This window comes from Cebus imitator, unplaced genomic scaffold (assembly GCF_001604975.1).
Source record: "Cebus imitator isolate Cc_AM_T3 unplaced genomic scaffold, Cebus_imitator-1.0 Scaffold55, whole genome shotgun sequence".
NCBI lineage: Eukaryota > Metazoa > Chordata > Mammalia > Primates > Cebidae > Cebus > Cebus imitator.
In genome coordinates this window covers 2,257,154-2,264,348 of record NW_016107370.1, presented here as the reverse complement: position 1 = coordinate 2,264,348, position 7,195 = coordinate 2,257,154, and positions in this window count along the sequence as shown.

Here is a 7,195-nt window from a genome sequence, read left to right as displayed (position 1 = left end):
TTAAACCAACTCTCACCCTGGTCACCAGTGAGAATGTAGTAGATGCTTTTTCTTTTTTACATGATCTCTTGGCAGCACATGGCTACATAGGACTCTCCCTCCCTGGGTGGTTCTATGTAGGAGGAGTCCATACCGCCCCTGTGTCCTGCACTCCTCCTTCAGTTCAGCCATTTTCGTCATGCTCCTTTGTGGACTTCTCCACTCAGCCTTTCAATGCTGGTGCTCCCCAGAGTTCTGTCTCTTTCGCTTCTGAGAAACAGGAAATTATTGTGGATAATCCCAGGTTATTCTCTAGCCTAATACCTTGAGGAATGTTCTGGGTGGTTCTGCTAACTGAACCTAACAGATTCCCATATCAAAATGCATTTGGAAGGTGAGAAGTCAATACCTATTAAACTTCAGGCATCCACAACTCCCTAGAATTTCCATCACTTCTTTGGACTTTATAAGGATCATCTCATCTAAATTTTCCACCTTAAGCATCTTAGTCTGGGAGAAAGTCTAGAATTGTGAAGAGATACCTTCTCAAGAGCAGCATGTGGTCAGAGACATCATCTTGGAAGCAACAGACTGAAGAGATTCTTTGAAAATAAAATTTAGGCCAGGTGCAGAGGCTCACACCTGTAATCCCAGTACTTTGGGAGGCCAGAGCAGGCAGATCACCTGAGGTCAGGAGTTGGAGACAAGCCTGGCCAACATGGTAAAACCCCATCTCTGCTAAAAATACAAAAATTAGCTGGGTGTGGTGGTGCATGCCTATATGGTCTATCAACCTCCAGCTATTCAGGAGGCTGAGGCACAGAATTGCTTGAACCTGGAGGCGGAGGTTGCAGCAAGCCAAGATCATGCCACTGCAACAGAGTGAAACTTGGTCTCAAAAAAAGAGAAGAGGAAGAGGAAGAGGAAGCGAAGTGAAGCGAAGGGAAGCAAAGAGGAGAAAATGTAAACCCGGGTATGGTGCCTCATGCCTGTAATCCCAACATGCTGGGAGCCCAAGGTGGGTGGATTACCTGAGGTCAAAAGTTCGAGACCATCCTGGCCAACATGGTGAAACCCATCTCTTCTAAAAATACAAAAATGAGCCAGGTGTGGTGGTGGATACCTGTAGTCCCAGCTACTCAGCTACTCGGGAGGCTGAGGCAGGCATTGTTGAACCCGGGAGGTGGAGGTTGCAGTGAGCCAAGATGGTGCCACTGCACTCCAGCCTGGGTGACAGAACGAGACTCCATCTCAAACAAGAAAATAAAGAAAAGAAAATTAAAAACACAGAAGAGGGCATTTTCTATGGGAAATGTTTTTCCACTTAGTTTCTTACATTGAGATTCCTTTCAATGCCTTTTAGTGCAGCAACCCACCTTGCTCCTGATGGCCAGGGAGCAAATAAGAAGCCAGTCCTTTGTAGACTATGACTTGCTACACATGTGTCAGGAAGCTTTTGTATGGGCCATTGTTCAGTTTAAAAAATATTTCACAGCATTTTCTTTATTCACTTAGCCATTAAAACTAAGAGCAGAAAACATAACACTTTAGGGATAGAAATAGGAAAAATAATATTTCAATGCTCCTTTTCATGTTTGTTTCCCATGTTAATTGAAAAGGCATCTGGCCTGTGAACAATGAATGAAGTGGGACCATGAGGAATAAGGGACTAAAATGTACCATTTTAAGGATGATTTGTGAAATTTGAGAATGAATCACAGGGCTCACTTGGGTCTTTCATCCACTATTGAGCGGCTGTTGACTGTTCCTTGTGCTACCAGGTAGGAGGAGCTATAAATGTCAGGCTGATTCTGTTAGGCTCTGTTCCTTCCTTAGTGAGAAGTCAAAATCAATCCATCTGCCTTTAAATCCACTGATCGAATCAAGAGAGCTTGAAACTGATAACCAAGAGGGAGGGAGAAGGTACACCCAGACACAAGAAATTAACCAGATGCTATAAAGGATATCAGGCACGTCCATTGAAGCAGAAAAATAACAGAGGAAGCTCCCAATAATTCTCAGGGAAGGAAGAAACACAGGTGTTCCTATATCATTGCACAAATCAAGGAAAACACATAAAAATTCAGCTGAGATTTTTTAAAAGGAGAGGAATTCTACCTCATAGTTGGGCTTGAGAAATGAGATTTACAAAGGAATATGGCAATGGAAGACTGCATGTTTTCTCCAGACATAAACACTTAATAAAAATGCTATGATTGGCTGGGTGCAGTGGCTCATGCTGTGATCCCAGCATTTTGGGAGGCTGAGGCAGGTGGATCACCTGAGGTCGGGAGTTTGAGACCAGCCTGACCAACACGGAGAAACCCCGTCTCTACTAAAAATACAAAGTTAGGTGGGTGCAGTGGCGCATGCCTGTAATCCCAGCTACTCGTCAGGCTGAGGCAGGAGAATTGCTTGAACCCAGGAGGCAGAGGTTGTGGTGCGCCCAGATTGCACCATTGCACTCCAGCCTGGACAACAAGAGCAAAGCTTCATCAATAAATAAATAAATAAATGCTACGATGTGGGTATAGACAAATGAATTCTAATGTTTATAGAGAGAGACAAAAGGCCTAGAATAGCCAATAAAATATTTAAGGAAAAAACCAAGCTGGAAGATTTACACTATCTGATTTCAGGACTTGCTATAAAACTATAGTAATCAAGATGGGGTAGTTTTGGTAAAAAGAATGGACAAATTGATTAATAGAACAGAATAGACAGCCCAGGAATCCACATAAATATAACCAACTGACTTTAACAAAGGAGCAAAATCAATACGGTGAAAAGATAGTCTTTTCAACAAATGATGTTGGAAGAACTAGACATCCACATGCGGAAACATTTAATCTAGACACAGATCTTACACCTATAAAAACTAACTCAAAATAGATCACAGTCCTAAATGTAAAACACAAAACTATAAAACTCCTAGAAGATAACATAGGAGAAAATCTAGATAACCTTGGACATGGTGATGACTTTTTAGATATAACCCTAAAGGTATAATCCACTAAAGAGATAATCGGTAAGCAGGACTCCATTAAAATTAAAAACCTCTGCCCTGCGAAAGATAATGTTAAGAGAATGAGATTAGCAACAGACTGGGAGAATACACATGCAAAAGACACATCTGAAAAAGGACTATTATTCCAAATATATAAGGAACTCTTAAAAGTCAGCAGTAAGAAAATAACCCAATTTTAAAATGGGGCCAGGCATGTTGGCTTATGCCTATAATCCCAGCACTTTGGGAGGCCAAGGCAGGCAGATCATTTGAGATCAGGGGCCTGAGGCCAGCGTGGCCAATATGATTAAACCCTGTCTCTACTTAAAAAAAAAAACTAGCCAGGTGTAGTAGTGGGCGCCTGTAATCCCAGCTAGTCGGGTGGCTGAGGCAGGAGAGTCACTTGAACCCAGGAGGCGGAGGTTGCGGTGAGCCAAGACTATGCCACTGCTCTCCAGCCTGAGCGAGACTCTGTCTCAAAAAAAAAAGGGCAAAAGACACGAACAAACACCTCGCCAAAGAAGATATACGGATGGCAAATAAATATGAAAAGATGTTCATTATCATATGTCATTAGGGAATTGCAAATTAAAACAATGTGATACTGCTACATACCTATTAGAATGGCCAAAAATCCAAAACACTAAGAACACCAAATTATGGAAAGGATGTATAGCAACAAAAACTGATCGATTCATCGCTGGTGGGAATGTAAAATGGTACAGCCACGTGGGAAGACAGTGTGGTAGTTTCTTACAAAACTAAACACAGTCACCATATGATCCACCAGTCATGGATTGTTTCTTGGTATTTCTTCTGCAAATGAGCCTAAAAACTGATGTCCATACAAAACCTGCATGTGGTTGTTTGTAGCAGTTTTAATCATAATTAGAAGCAATCAAGATTTCTTTCAGCAAGTAAATGGATAAACTGTGGTGCATCCAGACAATGGAATATTATTCAGCACTAAAATGAAATGAGCTATCAAAACATGAAAAGATATAGAGAAAACTGGCTGGGCATGGTGGCTCACACCTGTAATCCCAGCACTTTGGGAGGCCAAGGCAGGCGGATCACCTGAGTTCAGGAGTCAGAGACCAACCTGGCCAACATGGTGAAACCCTGTCTCTACTAAAAATACAAAAATTAGCCAGGTGTGGTGGCGGGCGCCTGTAATCCCAGCCACTTGGGAGACTGAGGCAGGAGAATCACTTGAACCTGGGAGGTGGAGGTTGCAGTGAGCCGAGATTGTGCCATTGCACTCCAGCCTGGGCAACAGAGCAAGACTCTGCCTCAAAAACAAAAAGAAAAGAAAGAAAGAAAGACATAGAGAAAACTTCAATGTATATTTCTAAGTGGAAAAAAAAAAGCCTACGTGAAAAGGCTACATACCGTGATTCCAACTATATGACATACTGGAAAAGGGAAAAGTGTGGAGACAGTAAAATGAGCAGTGGTTGAAGGTAGAGAGGGCTGAATAGGTGAAGCATAGGGAATTTCTTAGGGCCAGATACTATTCTATATGGTGCTATGATGGAAAACAAATGTCATTACACATTTGTCGCAGTCCATAGAGTGTGCGGTACCAAGAGTGGATCTCAGTGTTAACTCTGAACTTTGGGTGGTAATGATGCAGCAGTGTAGGTTCATTGATTCTAACAAATGAATCACTCTAGTGAGGTGATAAAATAGCAGTAGAGGCTGTGCCTGTGTAGGGGTGGGGGGCATATGGGAAACCTCATTACTTTCCATTCAATTTTGCTGTGAACCTAAAACTGCTCTAAAAAATAAAGCCTATTAAAGAAAATATCCTGCAGTATGGCAGAAGCTAAACACTAGTAGGGAAATCACTAAACCTGAGAGGAGGCATATGAAGGAGAGTGTTTGGATGATGAACTGAAGAGAGGAAGGCCAGAGGGGAGCCTACAAAAGGCCAGGCCACAGCACACGTGTAGAGAGAGTTCCTTCCCCTACTGGCACAGAACCTGCGCAGAACCAAGACTCAGTGTAAAAGGGGTTTCTGTTCCCCTGCACTGTCCTGAAGCTTCATGCAGCTAAAAGCAAGGTCTCCAGGAAAAAAATATCCCTGTCACAGGATATGCCTGCAACAATCTAGGAAAGCAGATTTACAGTTCAGAGAAAATGTGGGTAGAATTTCATGGCCAAAGACAATAGGGAAGAGAGTGTTCAAGAGGATTGGGAGGCTTTAATTCATTCTAAGAATTCAAACTCAAGTGATCTTGAAGAAGAAATAGTAAATCTCTATTTGATTAAATCCAGGCATCCAATAAACTCTTGACCTGCCCTGATGCTAATTCTGGAGATAGGGAAACTGAGTCTGAATTGGTTACAGATTCCCTATGTGGTAGGTGGAGGCAGGGCTTAAACCACAGTGTGACTCCCAACCCCTCCTTCTGTCCGACCCCACCCCATACTCCTCATTTGAAATGAAGAGAACCTAATGAACACAGGTGGCAAAGGGTGGATCTCAGCTCAGAATCTCAGGATGAGACTAAATTGATTGCCCAGTGCCCTGGGCCAAAGGCTGCTTTTGTAAGATGAGGTCCCACCTAGAAATCAAGTGACCGTTCAGAGAGGTTGGCATCGTCTTAATGGGGGAAATGGTGGCAAAAGGATGACACATAGACACAGTGTGTTTCTGTTTTTTTCTTATGCGATCTGAAAATAACTTCATGAAGCCAAGAAGGAAGATATGCACAGTCAAGCATCCTAATCACATTTATTCTCAACTAATATGTCTGTTTCTCGATGGTTCTCAGTTCTGACCACATAAGTCACTTAGGTAGATTTTTTTTAAAGAGAAGATGCCCAGGTTTGCCTCCTCTAATTCAGAAATTCTCCTACCTTGCTAACTTAGAAAGGTTAGGCTTCCCCTTCTTCCCAGCCATGCATTTGCCCAGATTTGCTGGGACAGTGCGGGGTCCAGAATCTCAATAGAGGGGTGGTTTAGTGTCCAGTCTGGTTGTTGGAGTGTTTGTGCATGTGTGCAGGAGCCCTGTTTCTCCAGCATTTGCATAATATTAACATATTAATTGTTGAGGGGTGAAGGGGTAGAAGAGCAGGACTCAGGCCTGTTGCTTAGGAAATCAATCAGAGGTTCCACCACTCACCTCTTGACAAAACTGAAGCTTACCCTACCCCACAGTAGGAACTTTCCAGTCTGGATGAATACCTAAATTGATCTTAAATGCAATATGGTGATGCCATTTAACTTCTTCCTGTCTTCTTATAGCATAGTGTTACCTTTGTGGATTTTCCCTATACCAGGCAGCATCCTGAAATCCTTGCATCTGTTTTGTATAGTTTCTGTTCTTCCTTCTCAGTGGGTGTTACCTGTCTGGCCATTGTCTACCAGAAACCCTCTACTCTGATGCTTCTAAGCTGTTGCAAGGTAGAAAAGCAGCTGTGTAACCACGTGAGAAATGTGTCACATGAACATCGAAAAGCTCCCAATAAGAGGTTCTACCTAGGTGGGATGCGGTGGTTCATGCCTGTAATCCCAGCACTTTGGGAGGCCAAGGCGGGCGGATCACAAGGTCAAGAGATCGAGACCATCCTGGCCAACATGGTGACAATACAAAAATTAGCTAGGTGTGGTGGCACATGCCTGTAGTCCCAGCTACTCAGGAGGCTGAGGTAGGAGAATCGCTTGAACCCAGGAGGCGGAGGTTGCAGTGAGCCACTGCACTCCAGCCTGGTGACAGAGTGAAACTCTGTCTCAGAAAAAAGAGATTCTACCTGATGAATAAACTTCAAGCAGCTTGGATTTTCCAGTGCTAATTCTGTCTGCTCAGACACATCCTTGGTTTGTGTTGATATGTTCCAGGCACTGTGGCTGCAACTGAGACCCCCAAATAAAAGAACTTCAATCCAACATTGATTTCCATTACTCCCATTTTATAAGGACCAACAGCAACAGGGAGGTCAAAAGACTTCTTTGTCGCTAAAATCCACAATTCAGTGGCACTGGCTGAGCCCCATCAGGATTCTTAGGTGTCTTTGTAAAGTTCATTTCAGAATGTTAGGCTTGTTCAAAGAATTACCAAAAAACTTAGCAATGTGAGAGTTCTTTTTTTTTAAATTTAACTACAGAATCCCAAGAACATGAAAATACAGTTTTGACCCAACATTTTAAAATACCACTTTTAGGTAAGGGAAGAAAAATCCATTTTTCTTAAGAAAACAATT